The sequence below is a fragment of the Canis lupus genome, chromosome 2 (genome assembly GCF_003254725.2).
Source record: "Canis lupus dingo isolate Sandy chromosome 2, ASM325472v2, whole genome shotgun sequence".
NCBI lineage: Eukaryota > Metazoa > Chordata > Mammalia > Carnivora > Canidae > Canis > Canis lupus.
Genome location: NC_064244.1, coordinates 49505842 through 49521998, shown reverse-complemented (window position 1 = coordinate 49521998; position 16157 = coordinate 49505842).

Here is a 16157-nt window from a genome sequence, read left to right as displayed (position 1 = left end):
CCAACAGTGTATTCATCTCAGATAATGCAACAAGTTTCAGTTCTAACAGGATTTCCTGGTTTAACAGAGGCTTTCCCTAACAAAATCATTGTAGTCTAGAGGAAACAAGGAAATTATGCTTTCAATGTCTTCTTTTCTTACTTTGTATTCTTTTGCCATAAAAGCACAGGGACATTTTTTTTTTTCTTTAGAAAGTTTTTTATGATTAATGAAATGGCCAAACATGTTGGAGGTTAAAAGGTAAACCTACAAGGCAAAACATGCTGTTTAAAGAAATTTATAGCTTATCAGCCAGAACCACATTTGTTGGTGAAAAGCCTTCATAAAATAATTATGAATCTAAAGAGTTAACTTTGGTTTCTGTTGATCATGCAGAAAAATTAAGGGCCATTTTCCAGGCAATAACTAAAGTGCTAAGTAAAGTACCAACTAAAAAAGTGCTAAGGTACTAACTAAAAAAAAAAAAAAGAGAGAGACAAAAGGAATAAAGAAAGGATATTTTTGTAAGATCTATGTTCACACCATCTAAAATTCTGAAAGAAACAGAACCACCTGGGTGCCAATGACCTACTTTCCTAAATTTCAGTTGTTTTTAACCACTATTTTACCAACCTTATTTTTTCTTATTTTGATTTAGGAAAAAAAAAGGCTGCTAGTGCTTCAAAGAGTAGGGAATATCAATAATCTTCAGGCTTTCCTCTCAAACACATCAAAACGCTTTAACTGTCTATTCGTCCCCCAGTCAGTGAGACGGTCTTCTTTTTAGCTCCGGAAGATTCTAGACTGCTCCCCAGATGTGAGGGGAGAAATGCAAGTTGTATTTGTCTATACCTACAATTCCTGCATCTTCCCAAATTGGAAATGTCTAATTCAGAAACCAACAGGGAAAAAAAGAGCAAGATCAAGATGTCCGTGAGATTCTCCATAGTTTGTGAGAACTGCATGATGATTTCCTTCTAACCAGAAAGGATTTTTCAGAAAGACACTTTTTTCAAACTCTCATCTCTATATATTGTTGGAGCTCAGGTTTGTGTGCAACTTAACTTGTATTGAATTACCAAGCTCCTCCTTATCTTTGAAACTGCTCCTCCGAGAAGCCTAGACCCTTTTTTTGCAGTAGTATGGATAGATTTGAACAGAAGTTTTAATTAAAAAGCCAGGATAAGTGGGGGCACCTGAGTGGCTCAGTTGGTTAATTGTCCAGCTCTTGATTTCAGCACAGGGGCCCTGGGAGAGAGCCCTGTTTTGGGCTCTGTGCTCAGCACGGTATCTGATTGTCCGTCTCCCTCTACTCCTCCCTCTCTGCTCTCTCTCTCTCTCTCTCTCTCTCTCTCTCTGACAAATAATAAATAAAATCTTAAAAAAAAAAAAAAACAGGATAAGAAAAAGCCAGTATTATCAGAGTCCATTTTGCAGGTGGGCAATGAGAACCGTATGTTAGAGACAAGAATTACTGATGGTTCTAAAATCCAGCTACAAGAGTGCTCCTCTCCGGTTAGTTACTCATGTCACTCATGTTTACTTTTGATGTGCTCCGTATCTGTGATGTTGGAAAATTAGTGTAAGGTTCATTGATGCTGTATGCTTGGGTTACGTGTTTGTCCAACCATTAAAGAAATAAAATAAACCTTCTGAACATGTGCTGAGCTCTTTCTCAGTGTTGTGTTTTATTATGAGAAATGAATTTTAAATGCTTTTTGGTCAAGATAAAATATGTTTGGCTTCATTCAATACCATGCCAGACATTTTTTTTCTTAAGTTTGCAAAGCTTTGGTGGACTTCTGCTTCTTGGAATCCAGGGTCGTGTGTGTGTGTGTGTGATGGTGTTATTAAGTAAATGCTGAGATTTTTAAGTGAATTTGATTATTTTATTTTTATTTATTTAAAGTAATCTCAACACCCATTGTGGGGCTCGAACTCACAACCCCAAGATCAAGAGTCACTTGCCTCTCTGAGCTGGCCAGGTGCCCCTGATTCTTTGTTTTAAACAATCTTAACTTCCTTCTCAAAATTGTGTTTATGGGCGAGAAGCTCCTGGTCTCTGTTTCAACGGTCCAACTTTCTAATTACTCCTGCTACATTCCCAGAAAACCCCAAAGTTTTTCCTCAAGAGAACCCCCCCCCCCGCCCCAGCCAATTCTTCTGTCCTTACTGGTCTTTTCATCAGTGAGGCAACAAACATTTCACACGGTGCCAAAGGGGACAGCCTCTTCCTTCCATACTCAAGTACCTCACCCATGTTCACTGTAGAAATGGATTTTGTCTTGCTCCGAGAATCCTGTTCGTTCCAGTTGGGTTCTGTTAGTTTTTTGTGGTGAGGGAAAAGCATTTCAACAATCCCTACCCTTCTGCTGGAAAATACGTCTCACCCTGGTCTGTTATCTTCTTTTTGTGTAGAGTGAGGTAAAGAAATGATTTATCCTCTCAACTTGCATGCTCTGCATTGTCTCGCTGACTTCCCTTCCAGGCTCTCCGCGGGATTTGAGAATTTATGTTTCCTTGCTTTTGTTTGCTGATTGTATAAAGGATTTTTATCTTCATGTTTCAAGTGAAATCTCACCAGCTAGGATTTCCTTTCTTTAGGTAACACTTTGTCCTCTCAGCTTTTTTTTTTTTTCTAACTTTTTCTTGAGTTTGTTCACACTCCATTTCATTCTTGTTTCTTTTTTTTTCATGTATACTTTAAGAAGGCATTGCTTTTCAACACTATTGTCTTTTCTCTCTCTCTTTCTGTATCTATTTCTTTGAAATGGCAAATTATTGGATCTCTCTCTCTCTCTGTCTCTCTCACTATTATTTAAAATGACCTAAAAGGTGAAGGGCAATATCCGTCCCAAAAGGCTCCTTTTTTGTTTGTTTCTAAAAGCCACCAATCAGAATTTACACTTACTCTGAATAGCTCTTCTCAAATTAGAATCACCTAGTGTCATTCACCTAGTGTCATTTGTCCTTAGGGTATAAGTTTAGCTCTGTTCAGGTGAAATAGAATATACACAGAGGGAACAAAAGAATAAAGACCGTCATTCTCTGGGCTCCCCTATACCTAATCACTAGCAGACAAAGACTCAGCAACAAATGCTTCAGGCCTAAGATTTAAGTTCTTCACACCGGGGTGTGTTTGAGAAATGCATATTAATTTCTGCAAGAACAAAGAAAATTGATTAATTTCATAGAAAACGAGAAATAACACTGCATGTTTAATTTAATTTGAATAAAGTAATACAGAAGCTGCATTTTAGATTTCCTAAATTGCCGTTGACGGCTCACATGTTTTAAGAGCAATGTTCAAAAAAATAAAAAATAAAAAATAAAAACAATGTTCAATAATAAAATTCCAAGTCACCAAAATAGGAATTAGGGCCTTCGGAGACACTGGAAGCAAATTCGGCTTGTATTTCATTAATTCAATCACTTTTTAATTTTTTTTTATTAAAAAAAATTTTTTTTAAGATTTTATTTATTCATGAGACACACACACAGAGAGAGAGAGAGAGGCAGAGACACAGGCAGAGGGAGGAACAGGCTCAATGCAGGGAGCCTGATGTGGGACCCGACCCCCGGGGCTCCAGGATCACACCCTGGGCCAAAGGCAGGCAGTAAACCACTGAGCCACCCAGGGATCCCCTCAATCACTTTTTTAAAAGTTGTTCTTCTAAGTAACCCAATTTTTAAAGATGTAAGCAGCTAGTGGTAGCATTAGTCTGATCCAGGTTTATTCTAGGTATAAAGTAAAAGAAGTCCTAGGTAATTGGTTTAAGGTGGCCCTGGAAAAGCCTGGCTCTTAACATTTCACATGTTAGCCAAAGCCGCAAATGGGAATCGAACTAAATCATCTGCATTTTAAAATATTAACTCTACCTCCTTGGATCATCAGCAGCAGCAGCTGGAGAAAAATGCATTGTCCCAGGACACCGAGGACACCATCTTAGGAAGTGACTCCCGTGTGGGAGAGCAGGCCACAGCGGGATGGCTACAGAGGGCATTTCCAGTTCAGCAAAGGTGTATCTGGCTTCCTCTGTCCCCTGTTGCAGAATTCCTAGCTTCCGTGGTTGCATCCAGGTTTGTTTGTTTGTTTGTTTTTTAATATGTATACGGTTGAGGTCTTTTATCATCATCAAAATGTGCCTCTATAAAAAAGTGTGCAAGAGGATTTTCAGGGCAGTGAAACTACTTTGCATGAAACTGAAACGGCCGAGTCGTGTCCTGCGTTTGTCCACCTGCATAGAGTGTATGATGCCAAGAGTGACCTGTGATGTAAACTATGGTTTTTGGGTGATTATGATGTGTCAGTGGACGTTCATCAAGTGTAACAAACGTGCAACCCTTGGGGGGATGGGGAATGTTGATAATGGATGAGGGTGGGTGAGGGGTGGACAGGGTGTGTATGGGAAATCTGTACCTTATGCTCAATTTTGCCGTGAGGCTAAAACTGCTCAAAAAAAAAAAAAAAAAGAAAGAAAGAAAAGAAAAGGAAAGGAAAAAGAAATCTAGGGACGCCTGGGTGGCTCAGCAGTTTGGTGCTTGCCTTTGTCCCAGGACGTGATCCTAGAGACCCGAGATTGAATCCCAGGTCGGGCTCCCTGCCTGTGTCTTGGCCTCTCTCTCTCTCTCTCTCTCTTTCATGAATAAATAAAGTCTTAAAAATAATCTATTTAAAAAAAAAAAAAAAACGTGCTCAGCAGAGACCTCAGCACCTTCCCTGCCTCCTCCCTCTAGACATTCCAGTTCAGCTTTTCAAATGCTCTGGAATGACCAGGAAAGCACACCAACAGCCTCGAGGCACGTCCTGTATCTAATATGACCATAGACTCTATCAGCTACCAAAGGCACTTCTAAGAGGGAAGGGACCACCATTAACAATGACATAGGGCCAACTGGCACCTGGGACTATCCCACCTGGGACTATCCCACCTGGGACTATCCCACCTGGGACTATCCCACCTGGGACTATCCCACCTGGGACTATCCCACCTGGGACTATCCCAGTGGAATATAGGGAGTAGATCATATATCACTCTACCCAATATTCCACTGTAGGGCAGCATTATTTAGACTATGACACTAATGTAGCAACATAACAAGTTTGAAAACTAGGGGGGAAAACATAAAGGCACAATCCCAAACAACCACTCAGTAGGTTTTGGATTCCTTTCCAATGTTTCCCATATTTCTTTTTCATAATCGTGATCCTAACATGTCTGTGATTTTGTGCTTTGTATTTTTCTCTTAATGTTGGGTCATAAACACTTTTTCATGTTGCCAGTTTTCAAAATTATTTTAACCTAGATCTTGGTATTCCAAGGAGATGTATTTACCATGTATTTAGTTCTGTCTTGCCATATGATTTTTTTAGCTGCGTATAAAGTAAGCCCTTGCTACTCTGGGTGGCCTGCGGGCTGATGGCAGGGGTCTGACCTGTGATCCCTTTCTGTTTTCAGAAAAGCAGACTTGCAAATCCCACCCCGGCCCTACTGAATCCGCCTTTTAAGGAGGTCTCCGAGCTTGAGAAGCACTGAGTTAATCTCGTCATAAATAATGCTGTTGTGAACATCTTCATGCACATGTGTTTTGTTTGTGGATGGTTTAGTTATGTTCAGTTTTCAGAAGTGAGATTATGAGCTCAAAAGACTTGTGGATTTTTATGTTTGCCAGAATTGCTGGAAGGTTCTTTAAGAGCCTGAGGGGTGGCTGTAACTGAGTGCCATAATCTGAAGATGGGTCCAGTCCATGCCCTCTGTCAGCTGGGGACTTACAGTTGACCTATTGGAACCCTCTGATGTTAAAAGCCCTACTATTTAAAGAACAAGCCTCCTCTTACCTTCTGGAGGCAAAGCCAGAGAGAAAAAATAGCTTTCTGTTCCATCTCTCTGCCCCTCAGACTCACAGAGCTTCTTGCAGTGCCCATCAGATTGCAAGGCTGACAACTCCTAAATATTCCAGATACAGGCCAGAAACCTCTTAAATTTCATGTCTAGGGAATTCATTCCTGACTCTCTCTGAGTCATGAAGAAAAAGAAATGCTTCTTTCGGGGGCTTTTAGGTTCACCTTCCAAGCCACAGTAACTCTAGCTTTGTTCTGGCATCCGTAACCCAAAGGATCATGGTGCCGCTTCCCCGATGGCTCCTTAAATCTTTTTTCTTCCCCAGGAGCTACAGATACTTTCTTTTACAGATAATCTCATCCCTTAAGGGGTCTGCAGTTCCAGTGCTGATGCCATCCTCATTGGGTTCCAGCATGTGATCCAGACTTTCTCTGCTCCCCACCGCTTTCATATCTGACCTGCTTTTCTACTTCAACATCTCCAGTTTTTTAGTTGGCCTCTGGGCTGCTGTTTTTCTTGGGACAATGTCACATTCTGGGGCTTATGATACACTTTCCTGATAGTGATATTGTCCAGATCCTTAGTTTGTTTCTTCGTGTTCTTAAGCCTGCCCGTCAAAGCTGCCACACATCGGGCCTGCTTATCTGTGTCAATGTCTGGGACTGTGTCTGGCAACTTCATCCCGCTGGTTTCATGTTCGTTTAAGGATGGTCACAAATTGACATCTGGATCTGTCTTAAGATTACTGGAATATTATCAGTATCCACCCTGGACGAGTTAGCTAGATCGCTAACATGCCTTTACTATTTCTTCTGGAGACATTTCCTCAATCAAGTTACTCTCCCTCTTCCATCAATGACAAAGTTTAACGGAAGCATGCTTTCTACCAATTACTCTTCTTCTTCTTTTTTTTTAAGATTTTATTTATTTATACAGGAGAGACACAGAGAAAGAGAGGCAGAGACACAGGCAGAGGAAGAAGCAGGCTCCCTATGGGGAGCCCGTTGTGGGACTCGATCCCAAGACCCCAGGATCACGCCCTGAGCCAAAGGCAGATGCTCTACCACTAAGCCCCCCAGGCATCCCGCAATTACTCTTCTTTATGGAGTGCAACTTGTTTGTATAAGAGAGAGAAAGAGAGAGGGAGAATGAGAGAGAGAAAGAGTGTGAGTCTGACTTCCACCCATAGTTTATTTTGCTCTGAGATAGGCCATCATCGTCTTTGAGATGGCTGTCATCTAGTTCCTTCCTGTACTAGAAACCATTCTCGGGTCTCCTGGGTGGCTCAGGTTGAGCATCTGCCTTTGGCTCAGGGCTTGATCCTGGGGTCCCGGGATCGAGTCCCGCATCGGGCTCCCTGCATGGAGCCTGCTTCTCTCTCTGTGTCTCTCATGAATAAATAAATAAAATCTTAAAAAAGAAAGAAACCATTCTTCCCTTGAGCAGTAGAATCTCTGCTTCCACTTGGAGTTTGAGCTGGCTGGTTATGCTGCTGTGACCAACAGAATACAAGGAGAAGTGAGGCTAGGTTATCAGAAATCTTTTTTTTTTTTTTGGTTCATCAGAGATCTTACAGCTTCTGCGTAGCTCTCTTGGAATGCTCACTCTGGGGGAATCCAGCCACAGTGATAGAAGATATCTGACTACCCCGGGACTACCTTGCCGTGAGGAAACCCAAGGTAGCCATACGGAGAAGCCATGTGGACAGAGGTATGACTGATAAACCCACAGCCATCCCCACCCACATGTCAGATGTGTGACATCTGACAATACAATTCTTTTAGAAGACTCCAAACTCTGCCTTCATTCAACAGAATGAATGTGAGGGACTCCAAGAGAGAACCACCCAACTGAGCCTTTAAAACCCCCAGAACCATGAAAGAAAATATTAAATAGTTGTAAACCATTAAGTTTTGAGGGAGGTTTACTATACAGCAGTAGGTAATCAGAATACCAAATATCTATTTTGGGTAAGGAAACCTCTCGGATCCAAGGTAGTAAAACAACTGCATCAATGATTATGCCGCAGGGTTTGATGTTCTGTTTCAACTTGTCTTTACAAAACTATGGCTTGCTAAATTACTCTGGAAAGAGTAAAGCATCATGGTTACTTTAAATTGTAATCTAGATGTGGCTTGGATGGGGCTGTCTCCAGAGCTGGGTGATGAAAGACCTCAATTCAGTGCTGATGCGCTAGCTTTGTTGTAGGACTTTACTCATGGAGAGGCTGACATTATCAACTACAGTTAGTTAATAGGTCATAGTCAGGGATCCCTGGGTGGCGCAGCGGTTTGGCGCCTGCCTTTGGCCCAGGGCGCGATCCTGGAGACCCGGGATCGAATCCCACGTCGGGCTCCCGGTGCATGGAGCCTGCTTCTCCCTCTGCCTGTGTCTCTGCCTCTCTCTCTCTATCTGTGTGAGACTATCATAAATAAATAAAAATTAAAAAAAAAATAGGTCATAGTCATAGAAAGTTCGAGGAAGGGGCCTATAGATGGAAATGGCCTAGTCCAGCCACCTACTTTTTTTTTTTTTTCTAGATCAGATAAACAGAGGTGCACAGAGCTAAAGGGTCTTGCCCAGATCCACATCTGGCTAGTGTCAATGCCAGGACAAGAATTCAGGTCTCCTGGCCCAGGTGCAGCTCCTTTCACCGTATCACTCTGCCGTAGTATCTTGTATAGTAACCACCGTATCTTGGTTACTAAAGATACTCTGAGGAAATCAGTGTGCCCTATGTTTTTATCTTCTCTTCCACGTATTGTATATGTCATAGCTGCTGTTGATCTGTACAATGGGGCTAATACCCACCTTAGGTGGTTTTTTATGAAGGTTAAATGCGATAGCTTATGGAAATTACTGGGCACTTACTGTGTACTCAATAAATGCTGAGGATCGTCTTCAAGAGCCTAATAAAACAAATTCTTTGGAATAACCGTCTCAGGGGCCTTTACATTGAAAGAATTCTCCCCACAAACAATATCCTAGGTATGAGAAATTCATCACCGGGCAGGACTGCAGAAGGCCATTCAGCATCCGCCCAAGTTCTAACCCAGACAAGTAGACATTTCAACGACCTGTGAGAAAAGAGAGAGTGGGATGTGGATAATTAGCGCGAGCGCTTGGAATAACTCACCATCCTGCAAAGGGAAGCAGAGGGGCTGAGTCAGCTCTGGACACAAGAATAGGAAGAGAGCAGGCCTGAATGTCTGGAGTTCTTTCTGTCAACTTTTTATAAAAATAAGTACCTCTAGCTGTCTGTCTGCTGAGGAGACATCCATCACCCGGTCTGCGAAAGTAGCTTTCCGTAGGCCCGTCTCCCCAGACTTCTGTTGTGGTTACTTGTCTCCCTGTGGTTATCCTCACGTCTGCTTCTCTGTCTCCCTTGTATCATATGTGCTGTGTGTGTAAAACTCTTTATGTGGAGTCTGGGAATGGTTTTTAAGACCTGCAGAGCTCTAAGCCAGAGCCTCCACCTTGAGTACCTGCTGCTGCCATTTCTCATCAGCGGGGCCATGTGCACGTGTCGGGAGCCACCCCCGCGACAGGTAGGGCCCCGCCGTGTAGAGACGCAGATGGGGAGGAAGGGAGCTGTGGTGCCGAACACCTGCCCTGTCTGGGGCCCAAGGTAAAGGTGTTCTTCCATAAGGCACACAGACCCAGCCCGGGCTGTGGACACCCCAGACGAGGGATGCACCCTGTAATTATCTTAATGATTTCAGGTGATGAGCAGGGAAAAGTCCTTTTACCTGGCCTTTGCTCCCTGCAAAGGTGAGGTGAGCTGGTTGTTTCCAAGCTAATGGCAGATGCCTCTGGAGTTAGACTGGCGGCTTCCAATTCCAGGTCTGCTGCTGGTTGGCTTTATAATCTCTGGGGAACTGTGTGAGTTCTTCGAGCAACAATTTCCTCACCTGAAAAATGGGGATGCTAATAAGGCCTGGTTTACAAGCAGGTTGTATAGAAGGTCACGTGGAAGTCGCGTAAGAAGAGCACCTGTCGCTGCCCTGGAATATTGCAGATGCTCCGTAAATTATAGACCCTGATGATGACTTTCAAAGTAAAGGGAGGGGGGATCCCTGGGTGGCTCAGCGTTTTAGCGCCTGCCTTTGGCCCAGGGCGCGATCCTGGAGTTCCGGGATCGAGTCCCACATCAGGCTCCTGGCATGAAGCCTGCTTCTCATTCCTCTTGTGTCTCTGCCTCTCTCTCTCTCTCTCATGAATAAATAAATAAATCTTAAAAAAAAAAAAAAAAGTAAAGGGGGGAAATACTGTAGAGTGAAGAAAATTAGCCTACTCGTTTGGGCTAAATCTTCAACCCAGCACTTTGTCACTTGCCTTTCCTGAACGTATGAATTGAGGGATCCTTTTGTCTCGCTCCTTCACAGATTTGGTTAATCTTAACCCTACGTCTATCTAGCTGGACCCCCTTTTCTCCGTAACCTCAAGATGTCTAGCTCCAGAATAGGTGAGGGCCCACAAAATTTTAGTCTAGACTCGGGATTGGTCTGAATCTGTTTTTAAGACAAAATCAGTGATTTTCAATTTTTGATGTGGAATTGAGCTCCTCCTCGAGAGGACACATTATAAACATCTGCTACTATTATTTGTCCTTAAAAAATGTTAATGTTCTGTATAAACAGCAAAAAAGAACTTCTAGTCCTAAGTGTTTTATTCAGTTATGTAATAAGCGTAACAGCCAATTGTGTTTATAGACTCAACTAATAAGAAGAAAAAAGAGAGACGACCATTTATGGAGTGCTTGCTGCGTGCCCGGCGTGTCACAGCCTTCTCCTGAACATTGTTGCGTTCCCATTTTACAGAGGAGAAATCCAAGGCTCCGAGAGGGTAGGTCTCTACTAAAGTCCCTGTCTGGTGATTGGTGGAATTGGCGTTTGGACGTGGATCTCTGATTCCAAAGCCCCTGCTCTACCCAGCCCATGTTACTGCCTCCAGACCCAGCTCCATTTGCTTAATGAGGACCCAATAGATATGCAATCTCACAGTTTTCTTGGGCTATTCAGATGCCGTGAACATGCTCTTGTCTTTGGAGTGACCCTACGGCTGCTCTTCTAGGTGCGGATGCTAGGAACTCTCTGTGCACATGTCAGTTATTTCCAGATGCCGAGTGTGAAACTTTTAATCAAGTGTTTCAGAGGAAGGCCACATCTGGAAACAGTTATCCAGATGTTATAAACCACTTTGGCCAGTGGTTGCCAGACTGCTGTCCAGGTGATGAGTATAGGACGCCCCCCCCACCCCCTCCATATGTGGACAATGTTCCGGAGGGATGGAGAGCTGGGATATTTGTAACTATTGTGCCACATTCTTCCCTGGATGGGACATCAGGGACCTGTGTCTCCCAAAGCAAGGGTTTCCTGATGGTTCAGAGGAATCTCTAATGTCCAGATTTTCTTTTTTTAAAGATTTTATTTATTCATGAGAGACACACAGAGAGAGAGACAGAGATACAGGCAGAGGGAGAAGCAGTCTCCACGCAAGGAGCCCGATGCAGGACTCCATCCTGGGACTCCAGGATCACGCCCTGAGCCGAAGAGGGACACTCAACCACTGAGCCACCCAGGCATCCCAAATATCCAGATTTTTTTTAAAAACTGGAATCACCATCTGCAAATGGCATGGCTCCCTACCGTTCACACAGCTCTGTTATAAAGACAAAAATGACACAGGTAGCTGAGTTCTATTGACTTTAGGATTTGTTCCATATCACACAACCTTTCGGTTTTGATCCCAGTGTTCGTTCGTTGCTGCTATTCATTGCCAACTGAACTTTGCCTACTAAAAGGAAGCAACGTGGCAACATGCAAAAATGGTAAAAGGCACAAATGTGGAAGTTAAACTGTCTGCATTCACATTTGTTGCTTTGTACCTGAGTGACCTGGGAGGAGTTATCCTTAATCTCTCTAGGCTTCAATCTTCTCTCCTGGAAAATGATAATACAGGGGGTAATGCCCAACTTCATTGGGTTGTGGTGAGGATCTGAGGAGATGGTTGTATGTAGAGCACTTAGCGCAGTGCGAGGACTCAGCGAACATCATTATTCTCGTGGTGGTGGCCGTTGGTGACCATTTGTTCTAAGAAAATTTGATGTCTTCTGCTAGGTGGGAGGTGAACGGCTGATGTTAGGGTCGCTTGTGTTGAAATGCAAACAACTGTCTAGTGATCTGGTCCAGAGAAGGGAAAGGATGCCTGGGAGGGGCCGAGATTAGCCGATGCTATTTACATTCACACTAGCAGACTCCATTTGTAATGGGCCCAACCATCCTGATTCAAAACCAGCCTCTCCACAGGAATTTCACACATGCAAATGAGGATTTTGATGGTCCTTGTAAAATAACCTCTAGTTTAGTCTGCACAACTCTGCCATTTGAGAGCCAAAGTCCTCAAGATGGGCCAAATTGACTACACAATTGCTCTAGTCTGATCCCGGCTTCAGGAACCACAGGGGCAACTGTTTTCAACCTTCCAGTCTGGGAGGATGCTCTCAGCATTACTGCTGAGTGAGTGAGCCTTGTGGTTATTTCGGAACAGAGGAAGCCAAACAACACTTAGGCCTAGGAAACAAAAGTGAACCCCCATTAGCTCCTACTGTTTAATGATATGTTCAAGCAAAAATGTCCATTTGACCTTTATGAATGAGAATCCTGTGCCTATGAAGTCAGTAGGACCCTTACAAGCTGTACCCATTTACCAATTTTCCTTGAGACATTTCAACATTTTGGATTTCCTTTTATATGCCTGTATTACTCACTTACCTCTTAAAAAGGTTGTTTTTTTTTTTAATTTTTATTTTTTCCAGGAGAGTGAAATAGTTGAACTCTTGGAAATATTTAAGCACAGTTTTGCTTTGTTTTATCTGATACATCTGGATTATTTTAGTTTCAGGCAAGGATCCATTAGCATCAAACAAAACAAAACTGTGTTGTCTTCAAACTATATTTTTGACTAAAATTTCCACTTTAAAGCAAATTATGTTTATATAGCTTGATACAGAAGAAAATCATCCTTACCCTGGCTTCTTGGATGATCCCCTTGAATTTACTTTTTTCTCCTTCTACCTCAAATGTGGGCGGACCTGCCCTGGGTCTTCTTCCCTAGTCTCCTGACCAGAGTTCTTAGTCATCTCCTTTGCTTTACCTGTCACCTCTATTCAGGTGCCATCCAAACAGTGCGCTAAGGAAATAAGAGAATGATGTCTGCTTTGAATGCGTTGAGCTTGGGGAGCCCACAGAACATTAGGATAGGAAAGTCTGGCAGAAACAGGCAGAGGCACTTTCAAGCTAAAACTTTATTCAACTTTCTCTTGCCTATAATCATGCCTTGAGAAAGCTCCTGTTTTAATAAATCATGGCCCATATCTGTTTGCCAGATAAGCTGACGAAGCAGGTTTGTTTTTCTTACTTTTTTTTTTCCCCCTAGCCTGTGGGGTCTCCCATTTCATGCTTCTGTTTATCCAAGTTTTATTTACAATATCCTAATAAATCTCTGTGCTGTAGGATCATGTGGACATGAGGATGGTTTCAGGGGTTACCCATGAGTGCTATAATGTTAGGAACCATATGGCAATGCTTTCCTGTAGAGGACGAGGGGATCTCCCTGCGTGAGACTGAAGTCAGGTTTCTTACTCTTCACTTAGGGAAAGTGCTTCAGACAGAAGACCACATGGAGTCTTGTGCAGGCCCTGTCCAAACCACCCCTGCCCTAGGAGCTGCACAAAATGCCCATGCTATTCCTCCCTTGCTTGGATGATGACAGGTGGGGTGCAAATTACTTCTCTAGTAAAAGCTCAAGTAAAAAGTATTGTCCGAAGGTCCCTAAGTCTTTCTGGCCTGTAGATATTAATGAAGTCACACCAGTGCACTTCCTTGGCAACCTTCTTAAATCCTGCCCACATCACTTTTGGGAGCCCTCAGGACTGTCCTGCATGGATTAATATTTTGATATCCTTTCATCTGAACATATATTTGGTATATATTGTTTTGTAGTCTCTCTTCTCTTTTAGCGTGCTATAAACTTATGGGTTAGATGTTTTTCTATAATGTGATTTTTTTTTTATGGTTATATGGTATTCCATCATATGGCTAACCATATGTTTTAACCACTCTTTTATTTTTATTTTTTCACTCTTTTTTTTTTTTTAAGATTTTTATTTATTTATTCATGAGAGAGGCAGAGACACAGGCAGAGGGAGAAGCAGGCTCCATGCAGGGAGACCGACGTGGGACTTGATCCCGGGACCGCAGGATCACACCCTGACTCAAAGACAGGTGCCCAACTACTGAGCCACCCAGGCGACCCTATTTTAATCACTCTTTTATTGTTGTATATCTACTACCAATAGTAAGTGTTCTGTGGTGAATATCTTTACACACATTTCTAATTACTGTCCTGAAATAATTCCTGGGCATGGAATTACTAGACCAGATGCTCATCAGAAAGGATTAATGCTGGTATTATTAATAAATAATGATATCTCAAGTATTACTAAACTTTGGGCCAATGGAAGGTAATTCCTCTGGAAAGAGCACTTGAAATATAGCCGTATAGCTTATTAAACCAAACGACACTTCTAGCCTTTAAAAAAAATGCATTTTAAGGACCCAGAATCATTCTGTATTTATCAGTACAAAGCAATTCTTTTGAATTTTTGAAACCCCCTTATAGTTGGCACTTGTTTCCTAAAATTAATTAATTGATTGATTAATTTAAAGATTTAATTTATTCATTCATGAGAGAGACAGAGCGAGAGAGAGGCAGAGACACAGGCAGAGGGAGAAGCAGGCTCCATGCAGGGACCCCAATGCGGGACTCGATCCCAGGACCCCAGGATCATACCCTGGGCTGAAGGCAGACACTCAACCCCTGAGCCACCCAGAGAGCCCCGTTTCCTAAAATTTAAATTAGATATGGTGTTTTTATGTAGGAGTCGTAGTATCTATTAAATTTATACGTTTAAAAAATAAATTTATACGTTTAAATATAAATTTAAACACATAAATTCTTTATTTTTTTAAATGTATAAATTCTTTATTAGTGATATCTATCTTCAACAAGTCATGCAGGCCTGGACAGGTATTTTAAACTTTATGTGAAACCTCAGCCTCCCGAAGTTTAATTTTCTACCACGGAGATTTCAAAGTTCCAATAGTCCATAAGGGATTAAGTGGAAGGTATAGCTTGTATCCTTAACTAGACTTTAAGAGAAGGGAGTTGTCACCGATAGAGTTTGGCCAACTGTCTTATTAAAGATACCACCAAGAACAGAGCTTGGAAGGAAAGGTAGCCCAGACGCCCCTGGCAGCCCCATCATTCTGTACTTTAATAACTCATTGGCAACAGGATGAAGTAGTTTATGTTCCAGACTTTGCCTCCTGGTATCTAGATTTTTATAGGTGTTTTGACTGAGGTGTAGAGGAGGCATTTCTTGGCCACTGATTTCTATTCCAGATTGTGGGATGTGAATAATTTGGTAAATTAACATCAATGGCTTAGTCTGTTCTTTGTTACCAAAGGCCCCTGGGCTGCCTGTTCCACTGGATGGTCACATTAATTTGCAACCACACGAGGATGGCTGCTGGGCACACACACCCAAGTTAAATTTCCTTTTGCAGGTTTTCCCCCTCTTTTGGATATTCAGGTAGCCACTGAAGTCTGAGGCAGCTCTCTCTTGTGCATTCATAATTCTGACTAAACCTAGGGTTTCCAAAACTAATATCAGGGAGGAAAGATCCAAACCTGAGGTGCTTTTGTGGCTTTTTTTTTTTTTTTCCTGGGGCCAGCTTTCGGCCATGTTTCCAATGATCAGTCTGTACGCCTAGTTATACACTAAATGCATAAACTGTGTGTGCTACAAATGATGTTTTTCTAGCCTGTCCTTATAGCCTATTAAACCAGAGTTGGCAGTTTTCCATCCCTTAGGAGAAGCATTTGGCATAAATAATATTGTCATTTGGGAAGGCTAGACATGGTCTGAAGAAGTGACCTTGTATAAATATTGTCTGAGGTATGACTGAGGCTAAATTATATGACAGGGAGCTAGTATAGTCTGGGCTCTGGGCCCTCCTGGTAATGAAGTCGCTTCTTGTAGTAATGGAACTATTTGAATTGAAAATGTAATCAAATATATCAGATGCTGTTAAAAACACAGGAACCAGCCCATTTGTGTACCTCTAGAGTCCAAAGGATGGCAAAGTGGTCCTGGAATTTCTTTGTCATTCCAATGGCTTTGTCTTTTCAAGAGACAAACTGTCCTAGAAAGTGCCTTTTCTCTTCACCACAGAACTGCACACACACACACCCCCCGCCCCCCCGCCAGTG